The sequence below is a fragment of the Schistocerca americana genome, chromosome X (assembly GCF_021461395.2).
Source record: "Schistocerca americana isolate TAMUIC-IGC-003095 chromosome X, iqSchAmer2.1, whole genome shotgun sequence".
In the NCBI taxonomy this organism is placed as follows: Eukaryota; Metazoa; Arthropoda; class Insecta; order Orthoptera; family Acrididae; genus Schistocerca; species Schistocerca americana.
In genome coordinates, this window is record NC_060130.1 from 518,441,171 (window position 1) to 518,456,854 (window position 15,684).

The following is a 15,684-nucleotide window of genomic DNA, read 5'->3' on the forward strand; positions in this document are numbered from 1 at the left end:
AGAAAATTGTGCAGAAAAGTATGTATGACCTGTCCATACATGTGTCTTGCGTTGTCAGGATTTTTAGTATGTTCTTCATTTCAGTGCCTCCTACCACTGTACAATAGTTTGCGACAAATGCCGGACATTTGCCACTCCGGACATTTGGCACACTGGCCCCTTCGCCAGGTAGCGATCCCTTAGGTAAGGGACGCCCTTCCTCGTACTTCTTCTGTCCGCTTTCAAACTGCCATCTCCACATCTTACTCGATACAACCAGTACGTAAGGGACCTTCTTCTTGGACATCTTGGCGAAATACAGAGCTTCTCTTCCGAAATCGAAATATTTATATCTTTTGGGAAACGAAAGCAATTCCGACGATTATGTCAGTATCTAATTAGTTTTGCCAAGTATAAATATGGATCCCTCTGTCTGTACAGTAGCTTCCTTTCATGCTTACTGATTGCGATAGAAACAGTCCATCACCATGGGAGCAACAAGAAAGGAATGCTGTAAAGAGAATGCGATTGTACGCTAATCATTTCTTTTTGATCGCTGCATTTGTGCCTACTTTAATTACTACAACTGCATGCCCAAAAGACAATAAGGAAATAAGAAATGGGTATGTGAATGTTTGAAAAGAAGAGCGACATACTCCATTTTAATTTACTCTCTAAAATCCGATATCCCTTCCGGCGAACATTAGTTAATAAAGTTTAGCAGGACAATGTTCAAAACGTGATTGAAAGTACGTTCATAAACAGAGATAAGAACATCTATGATTGACATGTCATCTAAAGTCGACGTACAATTTTAAAATGTTAGAAATAAGGAAATAAAGTAATACAGAATGCTATGCTTGTAACGTACGTTGTTGTTCCATATTGTTTAGCTCTGGTATTAACAGGGTCAAAGAGAAAGCATCCTAGGTTTTGGAGGGAAAAGCCGTAATTGTAATGATCTCCACTACAACAGAAACAAGAAGCACAACGTAAGGAAAAATAATGTAATGTGTGTTACAGCTCACAAGCGACATTGAAACAGGTAGTTCCTGTGACTTATTATGGACAGAGGTTATATTCGATAACCGGAATAAATTAATAACTTGCTCCTTCTACCGACCCCCGGTCTCAGATGAAACAGTTGCTGAACATTTCAAAGAAACCTCGAGTCTCATCGCAAATAGGTACCCTGCTCATACAATTATAGTTGGCAGTGACTTCAGTCTACCTTCCGTATGTTGACAAAAATACATTTTCAGACCCTACTGTAGATAGAAAACAACTCCCACAGTTGTTCTAAATGCTTTTTATAAAATTATTTTGAACAATTAGTTCACGAGGCCATTCAAATTATAAATGGTTACGAAACCGCACTTGATCTCTTAGCCACAAATAATGCTGAGCATCAAGACGGGTACAGGAGTTAGTGAACACACAGCCGTAGCGAGGCTCAATTCCGCAACAAAGAAATTCACCAAAACTAAACGCGAAATATATATATTTATAAAAGCGACTAAAAATTCGGTTGACGTCTTTCTAAGAGACAGTCTCCAATCCTTCCAAACTATGTAAGTGAAGACCACATGTGGCTAAAGTTCAAAGAAATGGTATCAACAGCACTCTAGAGATTCATACCAAATAAATGAATATCAGACGTAACTGATCCTCCATGGTACACAAAACACGACAGAAAGCTGCTGCAGGAGCACCGAAAAAGGCACGTATAATTTAGACGAGTGCAAAATCTCCAAGACTGGCGAAGTTTTACTGTGGCTCGAAATTTGGTGCGGATTTCAATGCGAGACGCATTTAATAGTTTCCACAATGGAACTCTCTCTAGAAATGTGGCGATAAATCCATAGAGATTCTGGTCCTATGTTAAGTAAACCAGCGGAAAGGCTCAGTCAGTACCTTTACTGCGGGTCGGGCGGCGAGTGAGCAGGAGGAGGAGGAGCAGAAGGAGGGGGAGACAAGGGACCCAACCCTTCGGAGCAGGTAAAATCGTGGCAAATGTCCGCACACCGTTTGCGACAACATGCATTTTTTTCCCCACTCTACGTTTTTTGTCGTTGTTGACTGGCCTATATAGCCCGACGAATCCCTGTAACGGTTCTGAAGAGAATGGCATAAAGCGGTTTCTTCGATTTAGGAATCAAGTTGAAGTTATAAGTGCTTATGTCCGGGGAGTATGGTGGGTGGTACAACACTTCCCAGTTCCATCAATCGAGCAAATCAGTCACAACTTGCGCTGTTTGCACCCGAGCATTGTCGTGTAGAATGTTGGGCGGGACCTGCAGAAAGTGCCGCAACTTATTTATCTAAGCTGTTCATTTTTGGAACACAGCCTGTGATCAGCTTAGAGAAAGAAACGGCGAGACTTTCCGCAGGACGCGCTCATCATTTTGCAGAACAGTGTTCGAGCGCATGTGGCGCAAGTTGCGACTTATTTGCTCGATTGATGGGACTGGGAAGGGCTGTACCACCCACCACACTACCCGGACATAAGCCCTTGTGATTTCAACTTGATTCCTAAAATGTAGGAAGCACTTCAGGGCATTCGCTTCACAGCTGTTATAGAGATTCGTTGGGCAGTAGACCACTCACTCGAACTGCCAATGCAACTGGCACTGCTAAAGCTACCCGACTCCACATCGCTGGCAGCGAGTTATACAGCACGGCTGTGACTACCTTGAAGAACTTTGAAACACGCGTCTATTTTGTAGAAGTTGTAAATAAATACTTTCCACTATTAAAGTTCCAACTCTCGTAAATACACGATCTCTTAGAGATAAAAATCAATTAAGTGCAATACTGACTTGATAAAGTAAACTGCAGCGTTTTGTGTAGGCGATCAATGGACAATGCGAAATAGACTTGTGTGCTCCTCTCGTGTAGTTGCTAGTTACTAGCTACAACAGAAGAACTATGTCACGTGGTGGGGTCACACACTACATTAAACGTACTCTCCATTACATTACTCAGTCAGGTACATTAGCATAATATGACTTGAAGGCGCATTTGAAGTAGCTGATGCGGTGTTCTCAGCATTTTTCGAATTTTGTTATTAAACCACGGAGATTCCTTTCCGTCCTTAATCTACTTACTCGACAGATACTTCTCAAGAGGACGATTTACGGTCAATTTAAACTTTGCCCAAAACTCCTCTATGTTCATCACACAGGTAATAAATGATTCCATTCATTGTCTAAGTATGCTGCTAACAACTGCTTATCTGCTCTTTCCAGCTCAAAAACTTTTCTAGCCTCCTTGATGGATTTATCTTAGAAACCTTCATCGTTATGATGACATCACACTCACTAATCCCTGTTTCTATACTGACACAGTTGGTAAGGTCGGCCTGCTTGCAGCTATGAGATCTTAAGTATTTCCACTGCATGTGGGTTGTCGAACTACCTGCTCAAGACAGTTTTCGTAAAATGTGTTCAGCTCTACTTCACATAAATGTATGCCTGTACCACTTACAATGGATCGATAGACATCCCATTCTATACTTAGCAGGATAAAGTCGCCTCTAACATCGCATGCTCCGGATATTTCCGCGCTGCTGTGCGTAGACTTACTCTTGAATGATTCTACAATTGTTACGGCAGACTCAGGCGGCCGGTAAAAGCGTCAGATGATTGACTTGAGCTCAGCCCGGCCAGTTTCTCGAGTCCAGATAACTTCTGTCAAACTCAATTTGACCGAGCGAGGTGGCGCAGTGGTTAGACACTGGACTCGCATTCGGGAGGACGACGGTTCAATCCCGCGTCCGGCCATCCTGATTTAGGTTTTCCGTGATTTCCCTAAATCACTCCAGGCAAATGCCGGGATGGTTCCTCTGAAAGGGCACGGCCGACTTCCTTCTCCATCCTTCCCTAATTCGATGAGACCGATGACCACGCTGTCTGGTCTCTTTCCCCAAACAACCAACCAACCAGACTCAATTTGAAATTCGATAGACGTAATATTTTTTTCAACTGCAATGAACACTCCGTCTGCTACAGCGTCTAACTTGTCTCTTCAATATACTTTCCGTACCTCTTTAAATAGTTCGGACCTTTCTACTTTGGGTTTCAATTCTCAGTCCATAGTATAACTTGAGCGCGACAGCCTTCCTGGAGGGTTTGTAAATTCACAGACTTTATTACAAATGCTTCAGCACTCCAATGCCAAAATCTTGACGTTCAAAGTGTCTTTACTTTCTACACAATCTGATTTCTTTCTGAACGTATTGACTTAGACTGGTGACCGTTCATTAGATGAATTTAAACTACTGCTTAGCGTAAAGAGAACCTGTGTGCAATCCAGAAGTATTCTGCTACCTGAGTAGCTTTTTGCTCTGTGTTGTGCATCCACGAAATATCAAGGATAGTCATACAATTCTCCACCCCATAACGCAGGTCCAGAAATCTGCCAGTGAATCCATTAATCGAAGAAACCTACTTTGGAGACCCTCTACTCGACTCCAAACCAAAGGGCCCTGATCAGTTCTGGGTATGGTACCACAAACTGTAAGCTCATCTCACACACCCGGCAATCAGAGGATAGCCTCAGAACCCAAGCAACAGGTGTCACTGGTGTCAGCACAGGGCTGACGAGATAGCATGGGCCCCAAGCCAATATGAACCACAATTTACAGATGACTGCACCCTGCACCTTTGATAGCTGCAGGTAGGGCCTTCTCCACATCTCGGATCAAGCCTCCTGGTAGATATACTGAGTGGACATTGTACTTCTTCCCAGGGCTGGACGCTGTTTCCATGAGAGGCTCCTAATAACTGCAAACCCTCCCCCTGTGTGCCCGCTCCGACTCTGCTGATGGAGCGGCCACTTGTCCACTCGTAGGGTAAATGTGTGGACTGGCCATCTGGTCTCGCCTTGAGTGATATATATGTGTTACAACCTGCCACTCGTCCTGTGTTGAGCTTGGTACCCCCGTGTCAAATGTGCATGTAAACTTCAATCTTATGTTGTGTATATTATGAAGTTACCAAACTTGTGTGAGTTTGTTGTTATTATGGTTCTTAAATTAACTGTGTGTCACATGTACTTCTCAAATGCTTGGACTAATGTTTTTAAAGGCTATCTTTGTCTGAATTGCGATATTTTAGATTTTATTGCTAAAGCAATGCCCTGGTCAATGATGCAAACAAATTATTATTATTATTATTATTATTATTATTACATTAAAATATTTTCTATATTTAATGGTATTATTATTATTTTATTAAAACATTATTTATTTTATTGTTATTATGATTAAAATCGTACATATCTGTAATACACTAAAAGTTGGGGTGGCAGTGAGTTATAGTATTTTGTGGTTGAGGGAGGAGGAAGGTGGACAGACATCACAGTGATGTCTCCCAGAATCGAACACTGAAACCGCATCTGTTAAGGAACCACAACCTTAATTTATCAATAAACAGTTTGAAAGTTCACATGACGTTCATCAGTTTAGTGTGCTCCAATACTACACTGTTCAACATTGTACAGCGACCTAAAGGTTCTGAAATGCGATTGCATGTTTTGCTACACCGAATTGTATGCCTCCAGAAGAAAGTACCACGAAAATTTTCTTTATAAATACCAAAACTTCTGGAAATGTCATTTACAACGGATCTTGTCAGTTTTCTAACTACTCAGTGTCTGAGCGAAAAGAAAATTAGAACTTTTTCATAAAACTACTAGAGCACTGGGAAATATGTTCTCACATTACGAAAGCTAAATCAGGATTCAATTTTTTTTGTGTTGCGTCTATAGCACCTCACCCCTTGTTAAACTTAATCTTCAAATTTAATACTGTATAACATTCTGTTTCATAACGTTTCATTCTGTAAGACAAAAAGTTAACATAAATCTTGTTTCTTTCTCTTAACACTATGAATCTTATAACCTTATAAACACAGCTTTCTGCTTTAAAAAAGTAAATTAATAGTTTTTCTGCTTTAGTTTTGTGTATGTGCAAATATACATAACGAAAATCGAAATTAAATTCAATTTCCAAATGAAGACACAAAAACTGTTGTCAAATTTAGGATGCCAATGAAAGCATGTCTAACTTCCATACCGATTCAAAATAGTTTCTGATTAACGTTACTCAGTTGCTTAAGAAGACTTAAATTTCTACATAAGACTTTCTCAAAATCCATCCCAGTTAACACCTTCATTTGTCAAGTCGAGAATGTTGTAAACACGTAAACGTATTTGGCGGATAGATAAAATCATCTCTCAGAAATCTTTGTTTTCATACAGATATTGACAAGAATCCACAATATAAATTAATACATAGGACATACACCACATCCGTGGCACTCTCCACTATTTCGATGTTGTACGTGAGTCCTATCCCATACCGTGCTGCAATACTGCCGAAGACGAGGAACAACGTTGTGCTAATGGACTCTTTTAGTAGATCTGTTGCACCCTCAAGTGTTCTCTCATGAAAAATACAGCACAGGTATAGTGGGTAATCACATTATTTCGAATCCTTTACTGCATATTTACAGATGTTATTTAGAACGTGAAGCACACTAAGCAATACATAATTATTACAAACTTAAACAAGCAAAAGACAAGACGCTGCATAATAAAATGGTCGTAAATTGTTCCTTTCTTTCCTTTCTGCTACATGCGGCGGCAATTGATCCGTTATACATCGTTTTTCAGCGTATCAGAGTTTGTTCGCTCTTATAGGTGGTTTACGATGGAGCACAAGAGCGGAATGCTGGCTGGGTGAGGCTGGACGGCCACACCTACAGGTAATGTGTCAACATCCCTCTGAAGTGCACCCACGGCCTGCGCAACTTCCATCACGTAGTATGGTCGCAGAGGTGTGGAGTCTCTTTCACTACGTGGACTGTGGTCCACATGCGAGTCTAGCAGGCAGTGCTCGAACTGTCGAGTGGTGCACGGTGGAGCGTAATTGCTCAAACTCTAAATAAAATATTCGTTATTGATTAACCCCTAATTGAAGCATTCTGATCTAGGTTAATGCTGAACACATACTTTTTAACACAAGTGCAACGGTTGACTGCATTTCGATGTAAACAGAATGCTTTCGCTTGATGTCCGATTGTAAAACATACTAGACCATTGTTTACGCATTTCCACATTGTGTAATTGTAATGTGGCAAGAATGTGCTTGACATGTTTTGTGTGGTTTGTGTATAGGTACTGTAGTATCGTGATTCAGCTGTATTTATAGTTTGTCTGTGTCCACTGATAGTGCAATAGTCACAGATTTTAACAAGCAAAGTATCATCAAATAGTCAAGGTAGTTCTTCTGCATATAGATGTGTATCACAACACTGAGGGACACATGTCAGTTGAGTGTTACATTGGACGTGAGTACCAACCCACAAAATAAACTGGAAGAACTGTTTTGGGTGAAATACAGTGATCTTTGGGTAATAAAATATAGACTTGCATGGAAGGTCATAGACTATGATAAATGACTAATAAATTATAGAGGTGGTGTGGATGAAAGTGACTAAATACTAAATGAAGATAAACCTCTCAACAATGCAGTTTGTCCCAGTGTCTCAGACTGATAGGAATACGCCTTTTTCAATTTCCTGCCATTTATAGCTCACCCAGTTCGACCAGAACATAGAGGGAGAGAAGAGTTGGGAGGGAGAGGGGGGATGGGGAAGGACTGGGTGGAGGAGATCTGGCAACAACACAAGCTGTTCTGAAAACTGTTTCTTTCCCTTACTTTCGCCTTCCCTACTATTGCCCCTTAAGTGCTCGTTCCATTTCATGTCACTTTTCAATGTTGCGCTTAGATGTTTAATCGACATGACCATGTCAAGTAGCACACCACTAATACTGCATTCGAATATTAAAAGATTATTTTTCCTGCTCATTAACATTAACTTACATATTTATACATTTAGAGCAAACTGTCATTCATCAGCAAATGGAATATCTGTTTAATTAATTCTGTATCCTTCTACATTCTCTCAACAATGACATTTTGCTGTATACTATAGTGTCATCAGTAAACAGTCACAGATTTTTGTTCACTAAATGGCCCAATGTGACTATGCATGTCTGTGAGGGAAAAAATTGACATCCCAAGTTATGCACCATATCTGTGGCACTCTCTCCACTATTTCATGATGATACAAAATAAGCTACGTTTCTTTGAACTTTTTTTCGATGTCCTATGTCAGTCCTATCCCATACTGTGCTGCAATACTGCCGAAGAGGAGGAACAAGTGTTGTGTCGGCAGACTCTTTTAGTATGTTTGTTGCAGAGTCTAAGTGCTCCCCAGGAAAAACACAATATAGGTGCAGGGGGCTATCATATTATTTCACTCCCTTTTCTGTGTATGTAGAGATGTTGTTAGATAGGTCATTCTGTATGTAGAGTTCAAGAGCGTATCACACTTCCAAAGGGTACTCCAGACGATACGCTTTCCTTTGATTAACGCTCACCATCGAGGACAGCTTACTAGTTTCTATCACTTAAAGAGTCATTGAGCCTCTGACATATCTGGGAACCAATCCCGTATGCTCAGACCTTTGTGAACCCTTTCAGACCCAATGGTTTCTGCTGCAATGCAGCATTTTATTCCTTTTGTTTTGAAGTGCCAGTGGCTTTAGCATGAAACGACCAATGCTATGAAGGTCGAGATTCAGGGTTTTCGTAGTGTCGATGATTTCATGCTAAAGGCACCGGTACTTCAAAACAAAACGAATAAATAGTGCATTGCGGCAGAAACTACTGGGGCTCAAAGGTTTATCAGTCTTCAGTAAGGCACCGTGTCGAATGCTTTTTGGATATCTGGGAGTATACAGTGTGCCTGTTGCCCTTCGTCAACAGTTTGCAGGATAACGTGTGAGGAAAGGACAAGCTGAGTTTTGCATAAGTGTTGCTGTCTGAATCCGAGCTGTTTCTGTCTGAAGGAAATTTATTATATTCAAACTGAGAATATGTACGAGACTTCTGCAGCAAACCGATGCTGAGGATGTTGCTCTGTAATTTAGCGGGTCTGTTCTTAAGGTTCTTATATACGGGAGTTACTTGCACTTCTTTCCAGTCGCTTGAGCTTTGTGCTGGACGAGAGATTCGTGGTGGATGCAAGGTACGTAAGGGGCCAGTGCTGTAGAGAACTCACTGTAACGGCACATTGTCACGCATCGGGACCTGGCAACTTATTTGTTCCCAAATTTCTCAGTTGCTTCTCTCCGTCTGGGATGGCTGTTACAGTGCTACGTCCAGTGGTCAAACGACTATCTCTCTGTATGAACATCCTGCATGAATGATTTCTTAAACTCGTAATTTAAAACTTCATCTTTCATTTTTACCTCTTCTATTGCGACACCAGACTCATTGACGAATGACTGGAAACAGAACTGCTACCCACTTAGTGACTTTAGGGACAGAATTTTCTCCAGTTCTCGGGAAGATCTTTCTCTAAAGTATGAGTGTGGAAGCTGTTGTATGCTTGGCACATCGGCCTTTTCATAGAGCCACGAATTTCTACTAACTTTTGTCAGTCGCTCCTTTTCATACCTAGAGAACAACAATCGCTGTTTCCTCAGCGCTTAACGAATTTTGTTATTAAATCACAGTTGGTCCTTTCCATCCTTAATCCACTTACTCAGCACATACTTCTCTAGAGCACGTCTTGCAGTCAGTTTAAACTTTGCTCATAATTCCTCTATGTCTGTAATACGGGAAGGAAATGATGTCAATTCATTGTCTGAGTAGGATGCTAACAACTGCTTATCTGTTCTTTACAGCAAAAATATTCGCCCAGCCAAAGTACGAGAAATGCACATTCTATCATTGAAATATAGGCACTTTGGTAATGTCAGGTATTTTGTTTTGTATAAAATCAGTGAAATTGTCTGAGTGGTTCAGACGAAATCATTAGACTGTAGACAGTCTGTGATAGCAGTGGACTGTAAGACAGCAGCATTGTGGTTGCCAGTGAGGAAAGACCTTTACCCCATCGTGTTAAGTGAATTTCCAGTTCCAAAGTTTCATAAAATAGGTTTTTCTGCCTACTTTGACTCATAATCTTAAAAATATGTCATGAAAAGAATTTTGTTGGGAAATTGGAAGCGACCCTATGCCCACTCTAGCTGCTTTCGGCGCTTGGGCCATTTGTGACTCCAATTGATATCTCCTACTATGTAAAGGTATTGTGACTTTCTAGGTTTATGAAAATATTGATATAGTGTAGTTTACTGGTGCGGCACCTTGGACCTTTGGCTGTACCTCACCACATTGAGCCATTCAGCGACTGTTTCGTCATAACTCGGCCGCTAGAAAACAAGCATGAGACCCCGTATCCATAGCGGATAAACATACACTGAGGTGACAAAAGTCAGTGGATAGCGATATACACATATACAGATGGTGGCAGTATCATGTACACAAGGTATAAAAGGGCCGTGCATTGGCGGGGCTGTCACTTGTACTCAGGTGATTCATGTGAAAAGATTTCTGATGTAATTATGGTTGCATGACGGAAATTAACAGAGTTTAAAAGCAGAATGGTAGTTGGAGACAGATGCATGAGTAGTACATGTACGCTGTTTCTAGCGCAAAAAGCATATTTTTTAAAAATTGACAGATATGAAACCAAGAGTTTAGTTTTACTGTATCCCCCACTCAAAAATTTATCTGTACCCATTAACGAAAATTTCATTTATTTACAAGAATGAAAATATAATAAACTTTTTTCTGTATAAATAAGCTCTCCTAGATCATGTTTATCTATACCCACAAACGAAATTCTCTTTTGCTTAAAAATATGAAGAATCTAATAAATTGTTTTGTTTATAAATAAGTTCTGCTAAGCCTTGTCAACCTACAACAATGATTGAAACTTTCATTTAAAAACTCAGAAGTACATTTCTACTGTAAATGTTTTAATTTTTAAAAGTCTAAAATTTTTATATAAATAAAAACAAAAAATACATTCCAAAGCTGTGCTATTTAAAAATTAGAAAATTATTCCAAAGAAAAACATGGATGTATTTATATGGGTTTACAAAATTATTGTAAAGAAAAAGATTAATGAAATATAACTAGAAAAGATCTCTTGGAATTAATGGAGTATTTTAATATGAGAGAATTAAGTAAAAATCTTTAAAGGAAATTCATGAAAAGTGTAACGCAAAAAAATTAAAAAGTTATTCTAAACTTAGTAAACAACAATCAATCGATTTTTCAAAATCTGAGGAATAATGACAATAAAGAATTGAATAAAAAATCTTTAGTATTTCTTTTATAAATTTGTAAAACAAAAAAGTTAAAAAGTTATAATAAACTTAATAAATAACAATCTATCACTCTTTTCAAAATTTGAGAGGGTAATAATAATATCGATGATGACAATTATTTTCAAAAGCTTCTAGTGCACTAATATCAAGACATTAAACAAAAAACTGTCAGAAAAATTTGTCTGGTTACAATTTTCTAGATGATGACGGTTTTGTTAAATCACCTAAAAAAATTAATAGAAAAGCTTCTGCTTTTACTGTAGAATAATCAGTTATGAAATTTATAATACTGATAATATTGTTGAACCTAAAGAAGTTTTTAATCAAATTAAAGAAAAAATAACAACTAAATTTAAGAATATTTTAATACAAAGAAGCACAATTAAAGCTAACGTGAATTTTTATTGTAATTTTAATAGACAAGACGAAACACAAGAATTTAATTTTAAAGCAACTACTTGAAGTTATATTAAAAACAAATGATTTAGAAGGTTATTATCAAAAAATCAACGAATAAGGTATTAACTCCAGTGGAAGAAAATTAACAAAAACACTGATTGGTCTTTATTTTTTATAAATGGTTTGGAATTCAGTATTAATAGAAACAAACCAATTTCTTGCTCTTGTCATATCTGTCTTCCAAAAGAAATTAAAGAGAAGAAAGCTGTAATTGATATTAAAAATGAAGGTAAGAAATGTTTTCTTTATTCAATAACATGAGCTTTATATTCAGCTGATGGTCACGGGGAAAGGGATAGTGAATATAAAAATATTGGTTTAGAATTAGATAAAATTTCTGAAAGAGAAAAAAATCAATATTCCTTACCAGTTAACAAATATTTAAAAATTTGAAGAGAAGCCAAAATTACCATTAATGGTTCTGTTAATGATAAAAATTTTATTCTATATCCTCTTTACCATACAGAAAATAAACAAGAAAAATATGTTAATAGTCTTTTAATTCAAATTGAAATAATTATCGTTATTGTTAGATATAAAATCTTAATTAGTTCTCAATCAACTAAAAATTGATTAATTATGATTTGATAGATGCTTAAAATTTTTATTCACAAGAAAAATTAAACATTTACAAAAATAATTGTAAAGAACATACAGAAGTAGAAATAGATATGTTTTGCAATTTATGCAGACTTCGAATGTCCTTTGAAAGATCTTAACACTTGTCAACCAAATCCTGGATATGCTTATACTACTAAATATCAAAGATATATGCCATTTTCTTTTAGTTATAATCTCGAAATGTTTATGATGATTATAAAAAAACTTCTGTTTGTAGACTGGTAAAGATGTATTAAAATTCATTGAAATGATAAAACACAAATCTAGACTGAAATGAACCAATGATAATGCCAAATTAAGTTACACTAAGTTATAAAAATTTGAACACTTGTTTTATTTGTGAAAAAGAATATGCTCAAGGAGGAAAAACAAGTAAGAGATTACTGTCATTTAACAAGAAAATATTGAGGAGTTACACATGAAGATTGTATTGTTAATTATGAAAATCCTAAATTTATTCCAGTCTATATTTATAATTTAACAAATTAAGATGTTCACTTGTTTATCAAAGAATTTGCAATAGATTGTCAAAATATTAATGTCATTCCTAGTAATGAACATAAATATATTCCATTCAGTAAAAACGTTGAATTAAGCTTATACATTAAGAATATTATGTCTGTTAATTGAATGTAAATACATAAAACTGCAACCATTGTCTGGTAATATTTACAAAAAAATGTTTTAGATGGTTCTATATTAAGATTTTTGGATACATCTGTAGCTTTGAATGTTGATAAATTATATTCTAATCTTAGAAAAGAACCATTTAGAGCAATAGACAAATATTGTAACTGTCAACAGTTAGATTTAATAAGTGAAAAGGTGTTCATCCCTACGAATACATGGGTTCTGAAGAAAAATGACCAAAAAAAAGAATGTTTTATTCGAGCTTTAATACATCCAATGTTTCTGACGAAGATTATAATCGTAACAAATCAGTTTGGAAAAAATTCCATATTAAAAAAGTAGATGAATGTACAAGACTATATAATAAATCTGAAATTTTAATATTAGTGGATATTTTCGAAAATTTTATAGACAGTTGAATTAAATGAAGTAAACTTGTTCCAACTTGGTATTTTACTGCACCAGGTTCATCTTTTAGATTTTATGTTAAAAATAGAAAATTAAATTAGATTTTTTGATAGATTGAGACATGATTTTATTGCTTGATAAAGGTGTTCCATGTGGAAACTCTCAAAGTATCAAAAGATATGCTAAATCAAATAATATATATAGATATATACAAATTTTAAACAACAAAAACAAATTATATTGCATAGTGAAATACAAATCATTTATACAGTTATGCAAAGTCTCAATTAAAAATAATGGATAGTTAGATCCACAATATTTTAATTCTGAAAAATTACTTAAAACACCAGATGATACTAAATATGGTTACATTAGTCAATTTAGATTATTCAAAAAAATTACATGATTTAGATATTGATTTGCCATTATATTTTACATTATAGAAATCTAAAACAGTGTTTAAGTTTTGGACCAATACTAACAAAAAATCGTAGAATATTGTCATTTGAAATCCAGATTAGTTGGAAAAATACATTTGTTTTAATACAGAAATGAGAAAATTGCTCCTAACAAATCTGAAAAAGAGTTTTATAAACTAATGAATAACTCCATTTTTGGTAAAACGATTGAAAATATATGAAACATACACAATATTATAATTGTAATTAAATCCTGATCAATATGTGAAATATATTTCAAAACCTTTTTCTGATCATACTTTTCATTAAATCTCATGGCAGATCATACAAAAAAACAACAGCAAAATTCAATAAAGCAATTCACATTGGAAGGAGTACCTATGTATTTCAAAAATAAAAGTTTTTGCTAAAGTGTAATGAATCGAAAATATCCTAAAAATAATTATTTATGTTTTACGGATACAGATTCCTTTATTTACCAATTAAAAAGTGAAGATTTTTTTATGAACATACGAAATCAATGGTAAACGAATTGGACACAAGTGATTATTCAAAAAATAATATTAATTAAATTTCACACATAAACATGACAGTTTTTGGAAAAAAAAGATGAAAAGTATAGTAACTTTATGTTAGAACACCTTAGTTTTAGATTGAAAATTTTTGTTTATAAAGCAGGAAATGAAAAATTAAAAAAATGTAATGAAAAGTAGTGAAAAATGAAATTGATTTTGACAATTAAAAAAATTGTTTATACAATAAAATAAAACAATGAAGAATAATGAATTCGACTGGATCATTTGAAGACGAATTGTATATAGCTGAATGCAATAAAACTGTTTCAAGTTCTGATGATGATAAACGTATTACATTATTGATCAGTTTTTAATATTTTTCATGATATGATAATTTTTAATGTGTTTTCATATACATATTACAAACAAGTTTTCCAGTAAAACATTTACCCTACTTCTCTTTATCTTTTTGATAATTGAAAGATTTTTCTCTCTGTTTTTGAGTCTTATCTGTGGATTTATTTAGAAGAATTTTTAAGTACTTATTTAAAATTTTCATAAGTTTTTTATTCCAGTTGTTGATAAGTTCATTTATGTGTTCTTATTTATTTCCTCCATATTCTTTTTGTTTCTTTTTTACACAGTCCATAGAACCCATTTCTAAAGGTGAATTCTTTGTAGTAATTTTTATTTCTTTCTCTTTTCTTGATTACAGAACAGATAAATTACTTTATTTTCAAGTTCGTTTTATAAGAAAAAAATTTATAAGAATAAAAAAATAAGAAATGTAATAAATTCTGTTATATATAAATGGATTCCTTTTTAGATATTAAAATTAACAAACTTATAAATTATCTAACAAGTGTTAATGACTGTTAATTACAAAATAATTTGTGGTTTAAAGCAAAAGCTATTTATGAGAAAAATTTAAATGATAATGTTAAATGTATAAATTTAAAAAAACACTATAAAGAATTAAGGTGTACTCAGCAGTTACACATGCATTTCTATAGAAATTTCATAAAATAACCAGTATTATATTCTTTAATTTTATAAAGAAGTTTTACCATCAGTTCGAAAACATGGTGATTATAATAGAATTTTTAATTTAAAAAAACTCTATAAAAGTTAAAGAAATCATTCATAGGATCTAGATAAAATTAAAGATTCTTATATAAAAAGATTAGACGAAATATATGATAGAACTGTAGAATTTTTACATGAAAGAAACGAACAAATAGCTAGTGTTTTACCACATATTGTTCCTCAAATAGCTAATGAAAATTTTAGAACTAGTTTTGTTGTTTTATAATTATATGATAACAATTTTATTATTGGATATTATTTTCAACAAACTCAACTTCAACATGCTAAAAAGCAAATAAATATTATTAGAAACAGAA